Raw genomic sequence first — 26,484 nt, 5'->3', positions numbered from 1 at the left:
AGATATATTTGTAAGAATTAGACGTTTATTTTCAGCATTGTAATTATTATGTATGTTCAATTTTGTTATAATGCTATAAGCTGTATGTCTTTCGCAAAAAAAGAAGAAGAATTAGATTAGATTATGGGAGCGAAATAAATGAACTTGAGTGTACCAAGTGATTTGGTATGGGCAAAAATCTTTTGTTCGAGGTGTGAAAACTTATCTAAAGATAGGTAACTCGTTCTACCTGAGATTCATTACTACATAGCGTATAGTGGATCAGCCCATTGAACGGATAAGACGTGTCCTATTTCGCTCCCAAGAAAACGTTGATTAGCAATTTTTAAAAAAAAAATGGTAGATTCAGTGCTAGTGTGGTACAAGGTGTAGACGACAAAATGTTCATTGTGTATTCTTGTTTACACAGGGATTTAGCTTTGCTTGTACTTGTATTTGACATGAAATTGTACAATGTGTTAAATTTTGTAGAAAATGCAAAAGTGCGAGAGCAATGCATGATGCAATATAATTTTACAATATTGTATTTCTAATAAGGAAGAATTGCAAATCAGAACTCCTGCATCCCCGGGATTTTAAGCGATGTGCAAAAGCAGCCAAACATCTACAATTTTTTAAAATATCGTCTAATCTGCAGCCGCACATCTGTAAGGAAAACTAAATGCATAGTGATGTAGAACAGGAAGACCTCTACTAAAATTGTAAATTTCATGACCCTGGGGTAGAGGTTCTGACTCCATGGCGGGGCCAAACCTGGTGTACATTGTATATTATTTTATAAAACACCTGAATAGCATCTTTTTTTTATTGCTGTTACTAAATTGAAACTAAATGGATATTTAGAAAGAGCAGATAGTCTTTTACCAAAATTATAAATTTGAAGATTCCAGTGGTAGGCGTTTTTGGCATAAGGATGGGGCTAAAATTGTCGGTTATTGAATGCGTTAACTATTGAGCATCTACATGTATAACTTCTTGATAACTACCATTACAATTATTTTTAACGTTCGTATGAAGCATCTTTGGGACAAGGGTGATAAAGGTTGTAAAATGCAAGACTTCTGCACCCTCAATGCCTTAGAGGCGGGGTAAAACCTGTCAAACATGGACCAGTATTCAACCATCTTTTTCTCTATAACTGCACATCTGTTACAAAATAAATGTAGAGCAGAAAGGCCTTTACCAAAATTGTAAATTTCATGATTTCCGGAGTAGAGGTTCTGAATCCAGGGTGAAGCCATGTGTAAAACATATAGGTGATATCTTCTTTAATGCTATCGATACTAAATTAAAACCAAGTAGATATTCAGAAGGCGTAGGTAGTTCTTTACCAAAATAGCAAACTTCAAGATTCTAGGGGTAAGGGTTTTGTTTCCAGAATGGATCCAAAATTATCAAAGTGATTATTGTCTTCATCATTTGAAAGACTTTGCTGATATGGTATAAAACCTAAAAGTATATTTAGAAAAAGCAGAAAAGGAATTAGCAAAATTGTGAATTTTGTAACCCTTGAGTTTTAAAACAAATAATAAACTCTCTATAATGAGTTTTTGTCATGATAAATAACCTTAATTTTTTTTATGAAACCTAAACATATTAGACTGTACATTTTTAATTATTTAAAGTTAAAAACAAAATTTGGGGGGAAATCGTGAATCAGTCCCTTTAAGCAATTCATCAGTATGGTCACTTTTGGGGGCCTTTATGTTTTTATAAAAACACATGCATCTTGTTTTATACTGTTGCTTAATATAAGAATTTAGCTTAGATAGCGGAACAAGAAAATTATTATGTAATTTACTGTCCTTGGGGCAAGTTATACTTTTAACGTATTGTTTTATTCTACTACCGAATATAAGTATTTAGGTTAGATATGCAGAACAGGAGTTCATAGCATTTGACCCTAGTGATACTTATAACTAATACTCAGGTGGCCGATAAGACGTGTGGGCCTCTTGTTTAATATCATCATGCCTGGAAATAAATCACTGGGCATTTCAAAAAGTCAATTAAAGTACCTGATGAATAGTCAAATTCAACTGCAAAAGCAACGTGTAACTGCTAACATTCACCAGGGATTTAATTAACATTTCCCCTGATGGAATCACAGGTAGACGATGTGTAGCGAATTCACTAGTTTATATTGCTCGTAGAGTTTACTGAAAAATTACTGGGAGAGTGGATTTCTCCAAGGAGGTGATTTGTTGTACAGACATGTCAGAGTTTCATATAATCATTCATTTCTTCATCCACATGGTTTGCCTAATCATTTCTACCTGCAAGATCAATTAACACAAGTATCAGTATAGAGTATTTACACGGGTGATATGATTGATGGTTTTGAAGATTATAATACTTTCCTTTCTCTTGCTTCTACCTTAAATCTCTGTTCTGCAAAAAAAAAAAACAAAAAAAAAAAACAAAAAAAAAAAAAAACAAACCAACCAACATTGGGTGCAATTTATACATGCAAGGTCAGTTAAGCTGCTATATTTACTGTGAATTTAAAATTCTTTATATTTGATCCTCATGCTAATGAAAACTGTAACTCTATTTTAATGACAGTATGTGGATTTTCAAACTTAGATTTAGATCTGCTTCGTTTTGTTTTTTCTTCTTTCACCTTTAAGGCGCCAGTTCTTTCCAAGCAGTATAGGGATATACAGAATACACGTATATAGCATTATCATCTATGTGAGATTCTATATCGTTCGTCATCTCGTTTCAATACTTTCAGTACTTTGATTCTTTGTATTCTCAAAAAGTATAAGTAGCTGACATCCTTAAACGTGATATCTGAAAATTGATGGCATATTAAGATACCTAATCTCACTCCTTGTCATATTTGAGATGGCGAAAAACATGAAATTTTAGGTTACCTGGAATTAAAAGGTATATGTAGCTGATTTCCTTACCGGTGATATCTGAAAATTGATGGCATATCAAGATACCTAGTATCACTCATCTTCACTTTGATACTTGTAAATTAGATATCTAATATAAACACAAATTTCCTTAAGATATCTACGAAAATCTTGAAATTTTAGGTTAAGGGGAATCAAAAGGTATAAGTAGCTGACTTCCTTAAACGTGATATCTGAAAATTGATGGCATATCAAGATACCTAATGCCACTCCCCTTCGTACGGATAGTTGTAAATTAGTCAGATATCTAATACAAACAAGGAGTTCTTTAAGATATTTATGAAAAACTTCAAATTTCAGGTAACCAGGAATCAAAAGGTATAAGTAGATGACTTCCTTAAGGGTGATATCTGAAAATTGATGGCATATCAAGATACTAAATATAAGTCCTTGTCATATGCGAAATGGTAAATTAATGAGATATCTAATACAAACGCCGAGTTCCTTAAGATATCTACACAAAACTTGAAATTTCAGGTTACCAGGAATCAAAAAGTATAAGTAGCTGACTTCCTTAAGTGTGATATCTGAAAATTGATGGCATATCAAAATACCTAATATCACTCCTCTTCACTTTGATAGTTGTAAATTAGTCATATATCTAATACAAACACAGATTTCCTTAAAATATTGATAAAAAACTTGAAATTTCAGGTTACCTGCAATCAAAAGGTATAAGTAGCTGACTTCCTTAAGCGTGATATCTGAAAATTGATGCATATTAAGATACTTAATACCATTCCACTTCACATGGATAGTTGTAAATTAGTCAGATATCTAATACAACCAAGGAGTTCTATAAAATCTTTATGAAAAACTTGAAATTTCAGGTTACCTGCAATCAAAAGGTATAAGTAGCTGACTTCCTTAAGGATGATATCTGAAAATTGATGCATATTAAGATACTTAATACCATTCCACTTCACATGGATAGTTGTAAATTAGTCAGATATCTAATACAAACAAGGAGTTCTTTAAGATATATAATAAAAAACTTGAAATTTCAGGTTACCTGGAATCAAAAGGTATAAGTAGCTGACTTCCTTAAACGTAATATATGAAAATTGATGGCATATCAAGATACCTAATACCACTCCCCTTCACATGGATAGTTGTAAGTTAGTCAGATATCTAATGTAAACAAGGAGTTCTTTAAGATATTTATGAAAAACTTGAAATTTCAAGTTACCTGAAATCAAAAAGTATAAGTAGCTGACTTCCTTAAGGGTGATATCTGAAAATTGATGGCATATCAAGATACCTAATATCATTCGTCTTCACGTGGATAGTTGTAAGTTAGTCAGATATCTAATACAAACACAGAGTTACTTAGATATTTACGAAAAGGTTGAAATTTTAAGTTACCTGCAGTCATAACATATAAGTAGCTGATTTCTTTAACGTTGATATCTGAAAATCGATGGCATATCAAGATACCTAATATCACTCCTCTCCATTTTGATAGTTGTAATTTAGTCAAATATCTAATATAAACACAAATTTCCTTAAGATATCTACGAAAATCTTGAAATTTCAGGTTACCTGGAATCAAAAGGTATAAGTGGCTGATTTCCTTAATGGTGATATCTGAAAATTAATGGCTTATGAAGATATATAATACCACTCCTCTTCACATGAATATTGGTGAATTAATGAGATATCTAATACAAACATAGAGTGCCTTAAGATATTTGCGAAAAACTTGAAATTTCAGTTTACCTGCCATCAAAGGGTATAAGTAGCTGACTTCCTTAAGCGTGATATCTGAAAATTCATGACATATCACGATACACAATATCACTACTCGCCATACGTATCGTTGTAAGTTAGTGAAATATACAATATAAACACGGAGTTCCTTAAGGTATTCACACATATCTTGAAATTTCATTGTACCGATAATCAAAATGTATAAGTAACTGATTTCCTAAAAAGCGATATCTGAAAATTCGTGGCGTACCAAAACACCATCTATCACTTCTTGACATATGTATAGTCGTAAATTCGTCAGATATCTAATACAAACACAACGTTTCTTACGGTATTCACACTTATGTTGAAATTCCAGGGTCACTCGTATCAAATTGTAAAAGTAGCAGATATCTCAAAATGGATGGTATATCAATCAATGAAGGTCTGAATTCAATCCGTATCATTTTTAAGTAAACACTCGGTTGAAAAGGTTTATTCGTATTTTGCATTGCAACGTTATGCAATTGGAGATAATTGAGCATGATTTCATACGACTCCTAGTCGTATTTAGAAATAAATCTGATAGATAATAATTTTCAAGCTCATTAACTTTTATCTGGTAGCTGGCTATCACTAATTATAACTTTTATATTTTGTAGTAGCTGGCTACGAGTAGCTAAGTTTTCTTATTTTTAGTAGCTGGCTACTAGTAGCTAACTTTTCTTGGTTCAAGTAACTGGCTACTAGTAGCCAACTTTTCTCTTTTTAAGTAACCAGTTACTAGTAGCTGGTTACTAGTAGCCAACTTTACCGATCTTTGAATTGAAGTGTGGATTCTTTAACGTGCCAACGCCTGCCGCGACATGGGGCCTCGGATTTTAAGCGTTTGGCGAAGGAGTACTCACTACCTATGTTGGTGCGGTCATGGCACGAGTGGAGCTCAAACTCAGTACCTCCCGGTTGCGACTGAGCTACCGCGAACGTTTGGTGGCATTGATCATTTTAGTGCTTGATATAAAGGTATCTTGCTTGCTTGTTTCAGTGCGCTGCTGCTTTTTATGTGACATCCACTTTTGCTTTATTTAATTATGTTTATACTCTAAATCGTCATAATGGCTGACTTACTTTTAAAATATGAATAAAAATCTAAATATCAGCAATATTTGTCTATTTTTAAAAAAAATTAATTGTCTAGTTATTGTAATGATTCCGGATATTTGAGGTACGACCATGTGGAGTTCTCAATTAGTCACTTTACATCACGTGATCTAATTTGTGTATAAATACCGAGACTCCGCAGTCGTCTGTGTCATTTGTTGCTAGCGTTCGGCAGAGGAAAGAAGAAGAAAACAGTGTAAGTTTGTAAATTAAATAAAGTACAAAATAAAGTACAATTCCTCGCCTGTTCTTACAGTTAGAGAGTGAATTTGGAAGGCCATCAGAAGTCTGGCCTGCCACGAAGAGGTTGACCTCCAGTAAAGAGGCTAGCCATAGTTTGTTTTCTTTGGTGTCGTCCGCATTGGCTGAACAGACCGTCGTTCAGGTCGCTATACTCATTGTCCGTCCCGAATAAGGCATCCTACAGTGAGTGTAGTGGTTGAAGGGCTACCACATATACTGTCCGTCCTGAATAAGGCGTCCTACAGTATATGGGGTAATCCAAGGGCGATTGGGCTCTACATTTTGTTAGTTAGCACTACCAGTTTATCGTTTCTTGCCTCTGATTGATATAGTGATTCTCTGTTTGATTATAATTAAGCTAGATAATGTTAGGACATATTTGTATATTTTGGCAGTCCACTAAAATCATACCAATTAGTTTAAGTTAGTTATTGTTGAATGCCCCAAACCCTGGAATTGACCAGGTACGATCCTAGAATTTAATGTAAATACGTTACAGAATTTGGTGGCAGCGTCGGGATTTGGGGTGAAATTCTATCATTAAAGTTTACATTTGTTCTTGGTTTATTTTAGTCGAGTTTGTTTAATTTTGTGAATTAGTGATATGTCTGAGAGCGATTTGAATGCTGAGATGACTGCCTTAGAACAGGAGCTAAGTAGGCTTCAGGCTAGTATAAATAAAAGTCGGACAAGGCCAGCCGCCAGAGATTCGGGATTACCTGAAAGTAGGCGGACTACCATAGATGACCAAGGTTACATACGGGAGGGCGCAAGACCTAAAACTGTTAGGACGACCACCCTACCTAATACATATACTAGGCCTGACAATCTTACTGATTTAAGTAGGGCAGATGATGGCGGGCCAGATAGATTTTCTATTACGAGCACACCATACCATGCGAATACATCCAGGCATGATTTTCCAGTGATGAATGAGACTAACATTACAACTCACCACCCTGAGAATACTGCACAGAAGGACAAACCCAAGATCACCATTGTGAAACCAGATAAATTTGACGGAAGTTCGTCATGGGCCGATTTTAAATCTCACTTTGATATATGTGCAGAATTGAATAAATGGGCTCTGTCAGAGAAGGGGATGTATTTGGCCGTTGCTTTGCGAGATCAAGCACAGAGTGTTCTTGGAAATCTGCCAGCAGTAGACAGATGTAACTACAGAATTCTAAGTAAGCCTCTAGAGGAGAGATTTTTGCCCTCAAACCAAACAGAATTATACAGAGTTCAGTTAAGGGAAAGGAGGCAAAAGGCTACAGAGTCATTATCAGAGCTTGGGCAGGATATGCGTCAACTTGCAAACTTGGCCTACCCAACCGCCCCTGTTGAAGTGAGAGAAACTCTAGCGAAAGAACAGTTCATTGATGTTCCGAGGGAAAGTGACATGCGATTGCGCATTAAACAAGCCCGGCCAGTTGACTTGAATGATGCAATTAGGCATGCCGTTGAATTAGATGCATTCAATGCAGCTGAACGACGTTTTACTGAGAGCAAAGGTTATCTGAGGGAGGTGAAACCAGAGGAAAAGGAGGACCAAGGAGATACTATTGCTTCCCTCCTGAAAGCAGTCCAGGATATCAAAAAGGAGATGTAATCTATGAAGATGGGAATAGAGAAACAAAGCTCTACAAAACTCCCCTCTGCAGGTGTGACCTGCCATTACTGCAAAAGGAAAGGTCATGTTAAGAAGAACTCTTTCAAGTATCAGAATGCAATACAAGGCAAGCCAAATACCAACTCAAGGCACAAGCCCACAGCTGTAACACATGAACATCGGAATGATGATAAGGAAAAGGATAACACAGCAAATAGGACAGGCATTAGTCGAAAGGATGGCGAAGCAGCCATATTTGTTGATACAATCATTAATGGTTATAAACTAATTGTAGATACTGGTGCAACTTTCAGTATAATTTCACCAGATATACTACATTCTGTTCTTAATGATCCACACCCAACACTTGCTGAAGTTAGCAAACCCATCCTAATGGCGGATAGTACTGCCATGAAAGTAGAGGGATCTCTTTTAATTTCCCTTACAATATCAGGCTTAAAATTTGGCCAAACATTTGCGGTAGCAGACACTGGTGTTGATGGAATACTCGGTCTTGATTTTATGACCAAAAATGAGTGCTTAATTGATTTACCAAACTCCTCTATGGTTATTAAAGGCAAGCAAGGAAAACTTGCTCTTCAGGGGAAGATAGGCTGTTGTAGGATCACCTTATCTGAGAATGTAAGTGTCCCACCTTACAGTGAAATTATAACAATGGGCAATGTTATACCGCCTGTCTTCGAAAAGGTTCCACTCCTTGGTATCGTGGAATCATCTGACCGCTTTTTAGAATCTGATAGAGGACTAGTGGCCAGAACTTTAATAGAAGGCAACAAAATAGCTCCTGTAAGACTAATGAATCCATCTGCAGAGTCACAAACTTTTTATAAGGGGACATTTGTAGCTACTTTGTCAGCCGTTGTGAATATCTATGATAAGACAGACTTCTTACAGAATAATAACAGAAAATTGCCAGACCATCTCAAAGATTTGTATGCAAGATCAGTAGCAAGACTGACTGCAGACAATGCCAATGCTGTTAAAAATATGTTATTGAAGTATTCCCACCTGTTTGCTGCCTCTGATGCTGATTTAGACCAAACTAAAGTTACTCAGCATACCATTAACACTGGAACAGCCACACCAATTAAACAGCCTCCAAGGCGCATGTCCATTCATATGCAAGAGGAGACAGACCTTCATGTTGATGATATGCTTAAATGGAAAATCATAGAGGAATGTACAAGTCCATGGTCATCCCCAGTAGTGTTAGTAAAAAAGAAGGATGGGACCACAAGGTTTTGTGTCGACTACAGGAAGTTGAATAATGTAACCATTAAAGATGCATATTCACTACCAAGAATCGACGATCCCCTTGATCAGCTATCAGGAAAGAAATATTTTTCAACATTAGATCTAAATTCTGGGTATTGGCAAGTGGAAGTAGCCTCCCATGACAGAGAAAAGACAGCATTTGCAACTTGAAAGGGCCTTTACAACTTTAAAGTCATGCCGTTTGGACTTTGCAATGCCCCAGTGACTTTTGAGCGATTAATGGAAACGGTCCTGAGAGGTCTGCAATGACAAATTTGCCTTGTATACCTTGATGATATCATTGTAGTTGGGAAAACTGTAGATGATATGATTAAAAATCTTACCCTAGTGTTTGACCGTTTAGTAGCCGCTGGGCTTAAGTTAAAAGCCAGAAAATGTACATTGTTTGCTACAGAGGTAGAATATTTGGGGCACATTGTGTCCCAAAAGGGGATATCAACAAGTCCAGATAAATAAAAGCTGTACAGAAACGGGAAGTTCCTTCTAATGTAACAGAGCTCAGATCATTCCTAGGATTCTGTAGCTACTACAGGCGCTTTGTGGCAAACTTTGCATTAATCGCCAAGCCACTGCATGATCTAACAAAGAAAGGAGCACATTTTATTTGGAGTGTCAAATGCCAAGAAGCATTTGATCTACTTCGTAAACAATTGTCAACCTCACCAGTACTGGCCCATCCAGATTTCAATGAGAGGTTTATCTTAGACACTGATGCCAGCAGTTTTGCTATTGGCGCAGTGTTGTCAAAAATGCAAGACGGTGTAGAGCGGCCTATTGCTTTTGCAAGCAGGAGTCTAACAAAATCAGAAAGAATGTATTGTGTAACTAGGAAAGAATTATTGGCTGCAGTTCATTTTGTAAAATACTTTCGTCATTATCTGTATGGCCGTCAATTTACATTACGGATAGATCATAGTTCGTTAAGATGGCTGATGAACTTTAAAGATCCTGAGGGACAAGTTGCCCGATGGATGGATGTTTTGTCTACGTTTGACTTTACAATTGAACATCGACCAGGAAGACTGCATGGCAATGCGGATGGCCTTAGTCGCGCACCTTGTAGACAGTGTAAAGTGGACCATTTTGTTGTTGACCATCTGAGTATCTGCAGTGCTAAAGTAGATGACCAATTGTTCCAGCAAAAACCCTTGAAATGCTTACAGAATGATGACAAAGACATATCAAAAGTAAAAACTTGGATAGCAACCAAAAGTAGGCCAAATAAAGAAGTTGTATCATCAGAATCGGTCACAGTGAAATCTCTTTACGCCCAGTGGGACCAGCTTGTTGTTAAGGAAGAAGTCCTATACAGGAAATGGACAGATTTAGTGACAAAACAGGACATACTACAAGCCATTGTACCCAGTAGTGAAAGAAGAACTGTTCTAAAGCACTATCATGATTGTAGGTCTGCAGGCCATCTTGGTATTCACAAAACACTTGCTCGAATTCGTCAGTCTTATTATTGGCCTGGTCTGCAAAGAGATGTGCATTCCTACATTGTTGGTTGTGAAGTATGTACTAGGCGGAACGCACCTACCCCAGCCAACAAGGCCCCAATGAAGTTGGTGTATTCTGGCTATCCATTTGAAAGGATTGCCACTGACCTTTTTGGAGAGCTACCTATGACTACCAGTGGTAATCGATATATCTTGGTGGTTGCAGATTACTTCACAAAATGGACTGAATGTTTTGCAATACCTAATATGGAAGCGGCAACAGTCGCAGCAAAGATTGTTGAGGAGGTTATAGCAAAGTTTGGAGTACTTGCTGTAGTACATTCTGACCAAGGACCACAGTATGAAAATAGTCTCTTCAAAGAAATGTGTAAATTACTAGACATCCAGAAAACGCACATTACCCCTTACCATCTCCAGTCTGACGGGATGGTAGATCGTTTTAACAGAACACTCACAACAATGCTCAGTGCATTTGTAAACGATCACCATACAGACTGGGATGTCCATTTACCTTTCATTGTGATGACCCACCGAAGTTCAGTGCATGAAACTACAGGATTGACACCAAACATGATGATGTTTGGAAGAGAGGTTGCTACTCCTTTGGATCTCCAGTATGAGATGCCACCTCAAATAAAGGACACACCAAGCAATAAATGGGTATGGGAGTTACAGGAACGTCTTGAAAAGGCCCATTCATTTGTTAGGGAAAAGATGAACCAGTCAATGGCCAGACAAAAACATTATCATGATCGAAAATTGAAGTGGAAAAAGTTTGAACTTGGCGAGGAGGTGTATGTTTATTTTCCAAGACGAAAACCTGGGACATCACCTAAATTATCCAGTTTTTGGCAGGGCCCTTACAAGGTTATGAAAAAGATGTCAGATTTGACATACCTTGTAAATTGTGGTCCACGAGGTTCAGATCAAGTTATTCATGTTGATAGAATGCGTAAAAAGCGTATACAAGTTCTATCAGGCGAAAGTGATGGCATCCCACATGGTCAAGCTGATGATATAATGGATGATCCTGATGTTATAGATATATCTGATTCTGATCATCATGCAAGCTATGATGATATCCATTCTGATACTAGGCCCACAAACATTAGTCGCCCAAGCAGAGCCCGTAAACCACCTATCTGGATGCATGATTATGAGACTAACATGTAATGATACTTTGATTACAGTATATAGAAAATAGTTTAAACATGTAATATATGCTTTGTTCACTTATTGTAGATGGCGAAGACGAAAGTTACTCCGGCGAATTGTCGTAGATGCCCTATGTGTACGTTTGTGGCAAGGTCAGGAGAAGAATATAAAAGTCATGTTCTGCAGTGTGCTATGAGAACATTTAACTGCACTTACTGTACCTACTCCAGCAATAAGGAAATCAATGTCAAGAGACATGAAAGAAGAAGCCATCCTGGCCTTCTCGAGGAACCCATCAAACTGGATGGAAAACCTGATAAGAGCAAAGAGTAAACCAGTAGTAAAAGTGTAGAAGAAGAAACAGAAAAGCCAGAGGAAGAGTGGCTGAAGCAAGATTATGGGGATATTATTGGTTTTGTCTCCTCTGACAGTAGCGATAATGAAGGGGAGTCGCATGAGTCTCAACCGAAGAAGATGAACCATCTACTAATGAAGATTTGCTGGAGGGAAGGGTAATCCGGACACAGACAGCACCCAGCAGACCTTTCGTTCCTAAAGTCAAACTTCCTCCTCCCACTGGTAATCCAGAAATGGAAAATAAACAAGACACAAGATGTGAAAGTTGTAAGAGAAAGTTATCCATGGTGGACATTGGAATCCAGACAGAGGCTTGTCAGAAATCTATCTCGTCTAAGCGGATCAAGAGGTTCCGTGAGGGTGATATTGACATTGAAGAAATAGTTGAAGAGAAAACAGAATTCTGCTGACTTTTTGGTTGTGTATAACGCTAGATAGTGAATATATAGTTGATAAAAAAGAAGAAGAAAGGAATTCTTTGTAAATTGTTCGTTTTGTCTTTTATTAAACCTTTGGCTAAAATAGAATTGTTTAGTTTCCAAGCTGTACATGCGGGACGCACGTCATCAGAGGCATGGGTAGTGTAATGATTCCGGATATTTGAGGTACGACCATGCGGAGTTCTCAATTAGTCACTTTACATCACGTGATCTAATTTGTGTATAAATACCGAGACTCCGCAGTCGTCTGTGTCATTTGTTGCTAGCGTTCAGCAGAGGAAAGAAGAATAAAACAAGTTTGTAAATTAAATGAAGTACAATTCCTCGCCTGTTCTTACAGTTAGAGAGTGAATTTGGAAGGCCATCAGAAGTCTGGCCTGCCACGAAGAGGTTGACCTCCAGTAAAGAGGCTAGCCATAGTTTGTTTTCTTTGGTGTCGTCCGCATTGGCTGAACAGACCGTCGTCCAGGCCGCTATACTCATTGTCCGTCCTGAATAAGGCATCCTACAGTGAGTGTAGTGGTTGAAGGGCTACCACATATACTGTCCGTCCTGAATAAGGCGTCCTACAGTATATGGGGTAATCCGAGGGCGACTGAGCTCTACATTTTGTTAGTTAGCACTACCAGTTTATCGTTTCTTGCCTCTGATTGATATAGTGATTCTCTGTTTGATTATAATTAAGCTAGATAATGTTAGGACATATTTGTATATTTTGGCAGTCCACTAAAATCATACCAATTAGTTTAAGTTAGTTATTGTTGAATGCCCCAAACCCTGGAATTGACCAGGTACGATCCCAGAATTTAATGTAAATACGTTACACTATGTAGCTCAGTAGGTTAGCATGTCAACTGCTTAACTGTAGATCGCGGGTTCGAGTGCAGCAGGGTTTTAATTTATTTCAGATTGCTTTTTACTAAAACTGCATTTTTTGACTAAATGAAGTAAATGTGAAAGTTTTCAATTCAAAATATTGTTGTACATAATCACTTTTCATCTATATCAAATTTCTCTGGTGTAGCATTCCTCCTTAATCTTTTATGCCTTACTTGTCTGTATATTCTTGCATGAATGACGTGTTTCATACCGATTGTTAAGCCGTTCTTGGCACACTGATTTTGACTGCGGATAACTCCGTTTACCTGATCAGGATATAGGGCTCACGGCGGGTGTGACCGGTCAACAGGGGATGCTTACTCCTCCTAGGCACCTGATCCCACCTCTGGTGTGTCCAGGGGTCCGTGTTTGCCCAACTATCTATTTTGTATTGCTTGTAGGAGTTATGAGATTGATCACTGTTCGTTATCTTCACCTTGCATGAAATACTTTGTTTAATATATACTAAGTTGAATTAAGGAACGGAGCTTTGAGATACATGTATGCATGTTTCAACTGTTAAAACTGTCTGAACAGCATTTCTCCACATATTTAATGTAGATGAACAACTGAACGATTTAGTTGGGTAACTGAAGTTTTACACGTTATTTGATTTAGTTGGGTAACTGAAGTTTTACACGTTATTTGATTTAGTTGGGTAACTGAAGTTTTACACGTTATTTGATTTAGTTTCTATAATTCCAATATTATTTATTACAATTGTTTTGATTGGACGAAAATAAAGCTGAACAAGAGTTTACACATCAATAAATCCGAAAACGCGATGTATTCATACACGCCTGAAAACAAATAACATAGTGCAGGGAAACTATTCAAATTTTTGCAATTGTTAATAAAGTGAACGAATTGGAATGATAAGAATCAAACATTCTTTTTGAAGAATTTATCGATGTGTAAACTCCGGACATTTACTCACAAACTTAACATAAAAGTGCTTCGCACTTTTATTCAGTTTGTGAGTAAAATGTCCGGAGTTTACACATCGATAAATTCTTCAAAAAGAATGTTTAATCCTATATTAATCCGGACCGTAACATTTTGGAAGGTCAGTCACGTGCAATTTTTGCAGGGTGTAAATTGTAAAGACCATCACTCGGTTAAGGTAATTATAAGTACATGTGTCCCGTTCACGCTTCTCAAATTTCTTGTTTAACTTACCCCTGCCTGCTGACGTGTCGGTTACAATACACGTGTCGATGGAGACCTGGTACAATGTAGTGATAAATGCAGCATGTTAATTTTTGATCGTCTAGATATGTATGTACACCAGCAATATTGATAATCAAATTTTCGGAGCAATCTGTCCCTTCGAATGATGGATTACATGAATAATTATGAAGCAAAATTACATCTAGCACAAAAAATGCACCACTAAACAAACAGAATAGCTAGGCAACACTCTGCGTATTGTCTAGTGTCGAGTATTTGAGCGGACGAAACACCGTTTTTGGTTTTTTTTTGGTTTCAATATCGGGCGTTGAAGCTTAATTAAATCGGGGTAGTTGGAAACCACCTTACAACAAGTACATTATGTCCGACTGATCCGATGTGTTTTGTGAAGTTCAATTTCCAATCCTAAAAACAACCACGTAGTTTATTGTAGACAGTAATTTAAGATTGTTCTTACAGTTGAAAAAATAATGTTGCTTTATTGATTTGTTTCTTTTCCACATGTACGTAACTTTCTTTGTCGGGTGGAAGAGTTAATAGTTATTAGTTAAATTATCGATGGCTAATAGTAACAAACCTTTAAGATTTATTTACTTTTATTCTTATAAATACTATAAGGACTGGTCGTTTGAATATTGAAATAAACCCACGGCTTTCATTTTCTAACAGTGTTTATAACTTTCTATAATCTAAAGAGGCATAACTTGAAAAATATATTAAATTGTTACAGTTAAGTAAGATAAAATGATGCAGGCATTGCAGGGACGACCAAGGAGGTATAAAATATAAAAGAAAATTTTAGTTGTGTTCTTTTGCCGAGATACAACCATTTGCTTGTACATGTACGTCTGTTGCCTCGGGTACCAAACGCTGTAGTATACTACTCGATTGAAAATTTTCCTTCATTCAAGTCGATCCCCCCTCCCCAATCTCACGACCATAACCACTACCCTTTTTCTACATACTAATAAAGTTTTTGTGTTTAGAGTAACAAAGGCTCTAAAGACTGAGGATCTCACTTACGGTGTTCAAATTGTTTGATTTACTACGCATGTCAAAATCTCATCTACGATAAATACCAGATTATGATAATTAAACAGTGGTAAGCAAGGAGATTTTAAGAAGTCGTGCATCATTATGTCATTTTTAGAAATTTCGTTAAACAAAGAAGTAGACAAATATCAGGGCAAAATGTGGTCACATGACCGTTGTAGATATATAAAGACATGTTCCACGATTTCATTAAAATATTCTTTTAGAAAGCTGGAGAGAACAGAATATATTCATCGATAAAAAGGTAAGTACATCTTGTATAGTACATTGAAATAAAACAAAGTGATAAAAACTGCAGTCTGTTTTTCGCTGTGATAGTGATAAATACATGTAGGTAGAGCGGTCGTTTCATGAGCGATAAGTCGTGGGCTCAAATCTCGCTCCAATCAGACTTGAAATTTGTAAACGCAAAAGTCATCTGTCAGGTCTTTCAAATGATATGTTGAAATTAAGAATAATTTCAATATATTCTTACTAAAATTGCCACTAGAACTCATTAGAGCCGAAATTAGATATGGTTGAATTTTTATCTATTTCAGATGAAGTTCTGGACATTTGTAATGGCCTTGTTTCTTCTTATTCTTCTTGTTGTATCAGCGTCAGTTCAAGGTATGCATTAAACACCCTATCATGATGGGGAAAATAAAGATTTGAGTGTCAATTGTAAAAAAAATAATTGAAACTTTCTGAACGTGTTTGTTCATTTCATTTAGGATCAACTACAACAAGTTCAGCTACAACAACTACAACGGATATCAATACATCGACTACACAGTCGCAAGGCGGGGCGAGTGCCGCGACAGCCTCGGGGATGACCATCCTCTCCTGGGCATTGGTGTCCCTCTTCTTCTCACAGTGATACACACAATGATGGTCTTCCAATCATCGCCTAACAGACTCTAGAGACACCACACAACACTGCAGGAATGTTGTCTTACAACTTGTTTTCTTTCATATCTTTGTCGATTTCGATTTAGCAAAACCATGATTTTTACTTGTTTAGGAGAAATCAGACTTTCATATTTATAAAAGATAGTCAGTTTTGTAGATACTTTGATGTACATTTGTATTATCTGATTTCCCCAGAATCTTCTTTTGTAAATATTCCTTCGTCATTTGATATGTGATAAATGACAGATTTCAATCTCAGTAACTCTTATGATTTTGTACAGATATCAGACGAGAGCAAAAAAAAAAACAAGCTGCGGTCAGCAGACACAAGTCTATCTTCATCATTGCAAAGGGGCCTCCGTGGCCGAGTGGTTAGAGCATCGCGCTCATTATCACACGGACTTTACCCTCTGGTCGGCGCGGGTTCAAATACCGCTCGCACCGGTGGGAAAGTTTCCCAGTTTACTTTCGGAAGTTCGGTGGTCTCTTTCCAGGTACATTGTATCTGGGTTTTCTCTTCCACCAATTAAAAACTGGGCGCCACCATATAACTGAAAAATTGTTGAGTGTGGAGAAAAACCGCAAAACAATCAATCAATCATCTTCGCAAGCCAAGTGTCTGATTCGCTTACTCTCATCTCCCCCTTGGTGGATTTAGTCGCATTTCTAAGACTTCAAAATATCCCGCTTTGGCTTTCCAAGGCATCCAATGAAATCGCATCATACACACAGTTTGGTTTGAGTAATGTCTAGCCCGTGCTGTCGCCTTTGCCATGACAATTTGTCTAAAAAACAAAGACGGGGGATTTTCGGAGAAAGTTTTGGGGTTTACGATCAACTTTTAGAGATACTCGATCATGTACTTCACCCAAAATGATGACAAAGGACGGTATGCGCTGGAATAAACTGAACAAACTCAGCTAAATTGAGTACAATATCAAAACGAAAGTAGAAACTCTGACATATGAATGTTGATACGTGATTTACGCCTTAAACACAAAGATGGCATAGGCGTCCAACAAGTATTTACACATAAATAAAAACAATTTTATTGTTTTCATCTTTCAACTCCATTTCGTAAACATACACATGTAACAGAAATTATAATGCGTTACATGATTGGTTAGATTTTGTTTTCGTCAAGAACGATAACTCGCACGATCCGTTAGATGGCAATTCAATCGCAACTAAATCCACCAAGGGGGAGATGAGATTAAGCGAATCGGACACTTGGCTTGCGAAGATGGTCTATCTTATGTTATTAAAGAAAGCCCCACACTTTACAAATTATGATGATAGCCATTTTCTTACCAAAACACTGCAGTTGTAAACAATGCGTGTACGAATCTTATCGCAATTCACCTTTGAATTAGAACGCTTTGGCCGATAAAGCATTGCGTTGTGTGACGACAGAATTGAATCTGTTTGAAATACAATTGCGAAATGCAACAGATACTCTCATTGGTCCGTATGTATAAGACCGCCCAAATTCCCTTATACGGGAGTAGTCGGCATTTGATAACATGACGACCAGATGGAAACAAACTTCAAAGGAAGGAAGAGAAAAAGTTGTATTCTTGTGTTGTTGTCTTATAAATTTAATACCAAAAAATCCCTTACATATTTCCTACAATACTTGTGTACAAACATACCTTCAAATACTTACTAAAGCCCCATTCGACCCAAAAACTCACAGTTTTGATGATTTCGTTCGTTGACGTAGCCATGTTAAGTAGCCAGTCAATTCGAATCCCGGTTCATTTCCATATTGGCACAATAGCGTCTGGATGTGAACTAATACCCCACAAATATTTTAGCTAAATATTTTAAATAATATATCATCCCAGTTCCATTAAATGATAATTATTCAAATAGCTAAACTCACGTAAATGCGACTTTCATTAGTCTGGTCCGGTCTACATCTTTGCCACACGAGTGTTAAGGACCATAATGGGCTTATGTAGCATTTTCCTTAATCAAGAGCTTATTTTACCTTTACAAAAACTATAGTTTTTAATTTCTATTAATTATTCATGTTGATAATAAATGAAGAGCGAATACATAACTTACAACCAATTTAATGAATAAGATACCTATAGTAGCACAGTTCGAATTGACTGGCTACCTAACATGGCTACGTCAACAAACTAAATCATTTGAAGCTGCGAGTTTTCGGGTCGTGTTTGGCTTTAATGAATATAGGAAGGTATGTTTGAACACAAGTATAGTAGGAAAACATGTTAAGATTTTTTATATTGAATTAATGAGACAGCAACACAAGAATACACCGATATCAGACCTCAACCGTGCGCAGCTTTTTGTGCCCCGTAAATCGAAGGTTTTTATTAGAGGTGGATCTGTGGCTCTCTGTTCCGTCACAATATTTTTTCCAGAGAGCTATAAGTTCTCCAGCTAGGCCTAGTAATTTTCTAGTCCGTCCATCTTATATGATCATCTGAATCCTCTCGAGAAAGTGGGCGGGCTGTAATCGGCCAATGAAAACTCTTGTTGTATTACATCAAACATGTCATTCAAACTGTTCACTCGTCTCATTCGATTGTGCCGTCACACAACGCAATACTATATCGGGTAAAGCGTTCTAATTCAAAGGTGAATTGCGATAATGAATATATAACTATGTGTTATGTAATCACTTCTTTCTTTACTTGTATATGTATATGTACATTATTTGTATGTATTTTCATGCTGCCCCTTGAGGGCCCTTGATTGGAAAATAAAACATGTTCTATGTTCTCTCTCTCTCTCTCTCTCTCTCTCTCTCTCTCTCTCTCTCTCTCTCTCTCTATATATATATATATATATACATGTATATATATATAGTGCGTCTATTTCAACTGCTGGGAATTCCGACAGAAATGAAAGTAGAATCAATGTAAATTGAATGATTGTATATTATTTAACGTCCCACTCAAGAATTTTTCATTCATATGGAAACGTCACCATTTACCAGTGAAGAGCTGCAAAATTTAGGCTTATGCTCGGCGCTTACGGTCTTTGAACAGAGAGGGATCTTATATATATATATATAATATATATATATATATATATATATATATATATATATATATATATAAAGCACTAAATAATCACAACTAGGTACTGAAAATAATTTTTGGGACGACCTGTCCATTCCTCAGGACGATAGAATTTTTTACATAGTAAAGAAAACTAACCAGAAAAGGAAACTAACACTACAACTAAACTACAAAAGCTGATAACTAACAAAACGTCTACATATTAAAATTATCGAATGTAATGAAAAAGTCTGTTCTAATCGAGCGTCAACACTGATCAGTTTTCACTTTGGATTTTGAGTAACGGTCGCGTCATTTATCAAACGTCTTTATCGCATATCTTGCTCTGTTTGCACAGGCATATGCTTTACCCTTTCACCGATGATATGATGCATTTTAAAAAATGAGTGTTTGTTGTCGTCTGCAATTCTGTTTACATAGGTCGTAGATCATCTGAATTCAGAAAGGGCTGCAAAGAAGACGTCATAACATTAGTTCAAGGCGGTATGTTTCGGGGAAGTTGAAAAAATATCGAAAATTCCTAAATCAACTGTGTATAGTGTTTGGAAAAAGTTTCGGGAGCGAGTTGCAACAGAAAATAAACAAAGACGTGGACGAAAGAAATTAGGGGATGAACGCGCAGTACGGAGACTTGTCAGACAGACACAGGCGGATAGAAAAAGACTACAGTCGGACGTTAGAAGTAAATATAATGAAAATATCAATGCAAACTAGTACTATTTGGCGAAGTCTAAAAAAGATGTGCCTTAAAAAAAAAAAGACGAATCCGAGTTGCCAATCGTGTAAAACGTGTATAAAGAAACGGGACCTTGGAAAATGAAGGGAAAAGGGCAATTTTTTCTTCTGACGAGAGTCAGATTATTGTTGGAAATGACTGTCGAGTATAGAATAGAATATATTTATATAGGCCTATATGAAGAAGTGACGAATATTGGCAGCTGGACTGTATTTCCCTTGGAAGTTGTAGGAAACTCAGTGTTGTAATTTAGGGGTACATTAAGTATCATGGCGTTGGTACTCTTTGTAAAGTAAATGGCAATATTAATTCTGAAAAATAAATTGATATTCTGGAAAAATAACTTGTGGCCTGTTATAGCAAAACACTTTCAAGATGACACAAATTTTATCTGTTTATTGATGACAGTGCACCTGCTAACCGATCTTGTCTTTCAACCAAGAACAAACTGAAAACCAAATTCCAGCACTGGAGTGGCCAGCACAATTAGCTGATTTGACCCGACCCCCCCCCCCCCCCCCCCCCAAATAAAAACCCATTTGGCTGGCAATTAAAAGTAAACCTCTTGCACAATAAATTCCGTTGGTAAAGCGTGCAACAAAATTCTGGAAATCTGGACTTCACAGTGATTTATCTACAGAATTTGTGTGTATCCCTTCCACCACGAGTGCACCAAGTTCAAAGGGTTCGGGGTACATCACGAAATATTACGGTAAGACATTCTTTTATTTATTTTTATTGATAGAAGCATTTATGAGTTATTTGTGCCGTTCAGACTCTAAAAAACATGTTTGTTCACCATAAACAAATTGGCAGCCATCGCCCATACAAATAAATTTGTCCATACCCCCTCCCTCTCTCTCTATTGTTATGGGTCAGAATTTAACAAACCCTTAATATAGCGCAGTGCTCAGAATTTACTAACAAAAGGCAATTTAACAATGATACATAAAGAAATTAGTTTCATGTATATAGCACGGAAATCCAACAACTCCATACTTTCTTAAAAGATACAACAATATCAACAAGAAAACTTACATGTATAATTGATGCAAGCGTCAAATTCAGCAGCAATTACAAGGTAACGATCAAAACTATGTAAAGTGAAAAACTGAAGATAACGAACAGTGATCAATCTCATAACTACCGTAAAGAATACGAAATTGTGAGTAGTCTAAACACTGACCCCTGGAAATATCACGGGGGGATCAGGTGTCATAAGCAGAGCCCCCTGTTAACTATTCAAACTATGTAAAGCAAACCATTTAGAAACCTTACTGTTTTCCTTCATGTTGTGCTTATTTCCCCATACATTAGTCCTTCACTATAGTTCAGTCTGGCAGGCAAAGTATTGCATTAGATAATATCCCATTGTATTTAGTAGCTTTCATCTCTAAAGAAATGAAAATAATCCACATGTAGAACGTATTTCACTCTGAAAAATAGCTACAGAAAACTTTAATTTTTAATCAATATTATTTTTCAAATACAGAAAAATGAATAACATAAAATGTACAACTAAGAGAAGAAATAATACGACAAACTCTGATTAGTTAGAATAAACCATAAAGTTAAATTATCACTTTCGAAAATAAATAGTACGAGTTAACAGATTCTACATACCGAAAATTATTATTACTATTTAAAATTGTGATTAAATATATGTGAATACCGTAATTCAATTTGATAGAATGATCAAATGGTTATGATGTCTTTGGATATATGTTTATTTTTTTATAACGTAGGCCCGCAGTAAATCACGGAGGTCTTCCTAAAACCACAACATATAATCGCCCGCCAAGAGGAATACAGGGCACTGGAAAGGCCACGACACTTTTGGTTGTTTAAGCCTCAAATCTGAATATCGTCACCAGCCTGTCTTATCAGATATTCACATACCAGTACACTTGAGGTTTAAATAACTAAACTGACCTTTCCAGTGGGTGGGTGGGTGCGTGCGTGCGTGTTTGTTTTCGTGTATGGAATCAGTTGACATAAAAAACAACATTTGCAGGTGATGATGAAATCTAGTTAATTTGCACATCTACACTATGTTCAATAAAATGTCCACATATGAAGCAGATATGGAAGCCTCTGTAGTATATATGTAGAGTTAGTTTCCTTTTCTATTTAGTTTTCTTTTCTATGTAAATATTCTATAGTCCTGAGGAAGGGACAGGTTGTCCCGAAAATTTGACAATTCACTGTTGTTCGTCATTTTTAGTGCTTTTTATGTCCATATTTTATTTGACCTCGTATCTACTATTAAATCCGACACTTTGGATGTTGAGTGTTGTTGGATACAGTGCTTTATATATATATAGTGTATATATGTATGTATATTTTATGTTAGTCTCTCATTTTTAATGTTTTAAAACTTTTATCACAACTTTGACATTAAAAACATTAAGAATGTTTTATGTCTCAAAGTTGATTTAATGAAATCAAATATTTTTACTAACTCCGACTTGACAAGGTCTATACTGAGGTGAGTGCCGCCACTGAATTATTAAATATTAAAAATATCAACTGATGCCCAGCTAACCATTTTGATTGTTCCTTTCAAAATATAGTTCAAAGTTTACAAAGGTATAAACAATGTTATTAAAACACCTTGTAAGTAGCTGGCAAATATTTGTGCAGATTGGTCCAATTTTCTAAACCTTTGAAAATCAAAATACTTCCTTGTTTGTGCGAGTCAATTTCACCATAAATAAACCAGCATTCTTATCAAAAAATCCCCATCCCCTCCGTAATTCTAAATTTTTGTGATTTTGAACTTAAAATACCTACAAGAAACAAATTTACTGATATCCATTCGAATCTGCATTGTGACCATAATTCAACACAGAATTCTGTTATATGAAAATCAAAGCAAACAAGAAATGAATTATATGTCCAATTTTGAAAAAGCTCCAAATATAGTTGTGAGTATATAGACTTATCATGGATTTATGAAACCTGATATTTAATCTTTCGATATTTTATCCTCTTTGGTCCTAACATATAAACTCCATGCACTACTTAAAAAGCGTACCTATTCTTATCACGGGTCCCTATATAAACCTATGAGATTAAAGACTTGTTACATGCCACAACGATCTCAAAATGGTAAGTATATTGATATTATGAAACAAAATATTCCTTTTTTGCGCAAATGGTTATGTTACACAAGCTTCAAATTTAATGAATGTTTCTTGTACATATTTACGATATTGAAATATGAATTATATTATCCTGCAACACAATGTCAAGTCAAATAAGATTTTGTATACTGCAAATTCTTCACTTTACGTAAGAAAAGTAGATTAAAACATTACCTTTGAAAAGATGAAAAAACATGGCAAAATACAGTGAACTGCCCTTTCCTTATTTTTCTCTAGTACTTTCGCGGTCAGACTGTTTTTTTGGTTAAATCACGAGTTCATGATTTAAGAGATGTATATTTCGCGTCATCCATTTTGTTTCCCTCAGCCAGAACAAAATTAATTCCGCTCCAAGTGAAAAATTCCTGACATTATTCCTATTAACTATAATTGCTGTTTTAAAATATCAACATCTTTTTCTTGTTTTCTGATTTAGTTTAATACTTCTTTCAGATGGCTGCACGCAACACTGGGTTATTTCTTGTTCTCGTGATTATTGCATCATGCCTTAAAGGTAATATTTGAAATCGAATCATACAATTGATACATAACCACTAATGTTTTGCCTACTAAGTTATGTTTAGACCAATTCGTTTGAGATGTAACTAGATTTAGACAGTTTACGCATTACGTGTAAACTGTTTCATATCATGCTATACACTGCATCGTATCAACTGGTTTAAATTTAGCTTCATTAGTTATATTCTTGAATCTTTTCAGAATTACTAAAGTAATTTTCATATCAATACGGAAATCTGCATTAAATTTGAAGCGGAGAAATTTAGTAAAGTCAAATGGCGCAGCTTACACACAAAGTAGAAACCATTTTGAAGGATGTCGATCAACCAATCAAATTGTGTGTTTCAGCTGAATCAGATATTATGATAGCGCAGTCAAATACAGTCTGGGAGATTTTTAAAAGAACTCTTAAAACAACAAGCTTTCCCTCAATAGAGATTTCGCTAAAACGTGTCAATTACAATATTCATGTACATGTACGTTTTGACTATTTCAAATGCGGGCGCTGGACGAGGGAACAGAATATGAAACATCTTAGGATTAACGCGGCTGTCAGTATATGAAACATCTTAGGATTAACGCGGCTGTCAGTATATGAAACATCTTGGGATTAACGCGGCTGTCAGTATATGAAACATCTTACTATAGGATTACATGTAACACGGCCGTCGGGAGCAAGAATTGAACAGAGACCACTCGGTTCCAAAGCGAGTTCTTTAACCACAGAGCTACTGATTGTATTCAGCAAAGCAAAATATATATCTAGGAATAATTTTTTATGAAAACGTAAAAATATATAGTGGACAACATACGGCCGAAATAACAATCACCTTGATATTTCTATGACATCATAATAGCACACCAAACAATAACGTACCCGTCAAAACGCCACTCCAAACAACGTACACTGATGAGATCAGTCAGAACTATTCCATGACTGGTGCAACTTGTTCGCGAGGCCATGGGAAGAATGCCTGGAAACTTAATATTACAATGATAACATCTTAAACTTACATGTAAATCTAGTGATCATATACGAATTTCATGTTACAACGCGCTCTATTCATTATGACTGCACATATTTTTGAGTGGTTGATATCAACAGAATATATGTTAAAAAAAGAAAGGAAAACATTTAACACTAAAATAATCACATCGATAAATGGTCATAATGTCCACATTTTGAGTACGTTTCTGCATAATGTCAACTCAGAGCTTAAAATCATTCAACCTAGGTTCGTTGTCCTTAATATCTATTTGAAGGAATTAGGTTTCTTAAAAACTAACTGTATTTCAAACTGAAATAATCCTTAGAAAGGTAGAATTTTACTTCAATGTTACATGAAAATGGATTTATTCAATATAATAGTTGTTTCAAAATCGGCTTTTAACATTTGTAGTAATTCTTTTATGATATGTTAACTCTAGAAAGCCATTTATCAAATACTACCACAGGTGGCGCTGCTGCTTCGACTACACAATCAACCAATACTACCACAGGTGGTGCTGCTGTTTCGACTGCAACGGCAGCTAGACCATCAAGTTCAAGTAACAGAGCTTCCACTCCAACAACTTCCGTTATCAATACGCCATCTACCGGGACCACTGGGAACAACACAGGAAGTGGGAGAGGAGGTGACGCAAGTGCCGCGTCTCCGAATTTCTTTCTCAGTTTGTCAATTGTGACTGGGGTATATATTGTGAAGTGCGTCAGAGAAAAATGGTGATCAACCTTTTCCCGGCTTTGATAATTCAATTTTGTTTTTCATGTACATAGAATCCATGATGTGAATTTTTACAGTAAAATTAATTTATAGAATATCTTATGTTTACCTTTCTCGATCCTTGATTTTATAAAAATATATGGCTAATTAATGTTTTAGTTTACCATCAATATCATTGTAATCACGAAATGGTTCACTCATACTACTCATTACTATTTACTTGATTGAAACAAATTAATTCTAGTATCTGCCTTATCTTCGAAAATCGACCAATCCTTAATAACAAATATTTCAAATAACTGTATAATAAAAGTCGCAAGCTCGTGCATTTTGACAGCCAACTCGTGCCAATATTCACCTATATAAGTTAAATAACCCTTTTATTATATAGCTAAAGTATTTAGTTGTTAAATCATATCCCTTTTCACTCAAACTACTCCAAAATAGATGAGAATTCATCAATATTGGCAGTGTGCAATAACAGCATCCATTTCTTGACTGTTCAATATTTAACCCGTCGTTAATGCATGAAGCAAACTGATTTTGTAAATGGGGACATCATAATTTATGTACAGTAAAACATTTTGCGTAAGTAAAATATCAAATACCGGCTCTGTCAGATTCGGAGGACCGTCGTCTGCCATTTTGGCTTGTTTACGTCGTTACGGTAACGTCAATATTGAACGCTCATACTCGGAATGTTTCGGGCGCATACAATTTACACAATGCAAAGTTAGCGTTCAATAAATTCTCAGGATATTGAACGCTAACATTCTCTAGATTTTACGCAGATTTTATATTATACTATTTATTAGCTATATAATAATTCAAATAACTGTATAATAAAAGTTTTGTCTTGGATATATAGTAATATCAATAGTTCCCGGAAGCTTGCTTTCATCATTAATATACAATGGTACATCTGTAGGTAGAGAGTAATGTTTTTCCAAAC

The 26,484-nt window shown here is 36.1% G+C and overlaps 2 long non-coding RNA genes across 2 annotated transcripts; both read left to right on the top strand.

The window, feature by feature from the left end:
* Positions 1–15,564: 15,564 nt before the first annotated feature.
* LOC125682488 (uncharacterized) lies at positions 15,565–16,609 on the top strand. Its single transcript, XR_007372567.2, has 3 exons — positions 15,565–15,704; positions 16,000–16,069; positions 16,174–16,609. It is a non-coding gene; the product is annotated as an uncharacterized LOC125682488 (long non-coding RNA).
* Positions 16,610–23,180: 6,571 nt separating this feature from the next.
* On the top strand, positions 23,181–25,629 carry LOC125682487 (uncharacterized). The gene is made up of 3 exons (XR_007372566.2): positions 23,181–23,254; positions 23,743–23,803; positions 25,264–25,629. It is a non-coding gene; the product is annotated as an uncharacterized LOC125682487 (long non-coding RNA).
* The last annotated feature ends 855 nt before the right edge of the window (positions 25,630–26,484 follow it).

The sequence above is a fragment of the Ostrea edulis genome, chromosome 2, assembly GCF_947568905.1.
Source record: "Ostrea edulis chromosome 2, xbOstEdul1.1, whole genome shotgun sequence".
NCBI classification, from domain to species: Eukaryota; Metazoa; Mollusca; class Bivalvia; order Ostreida; family Ostreidae; genus Ostrea; species Ostrea edulis.
This window is presented reverse-complemented; position numbering and strand designations above follow the sequence as displayed.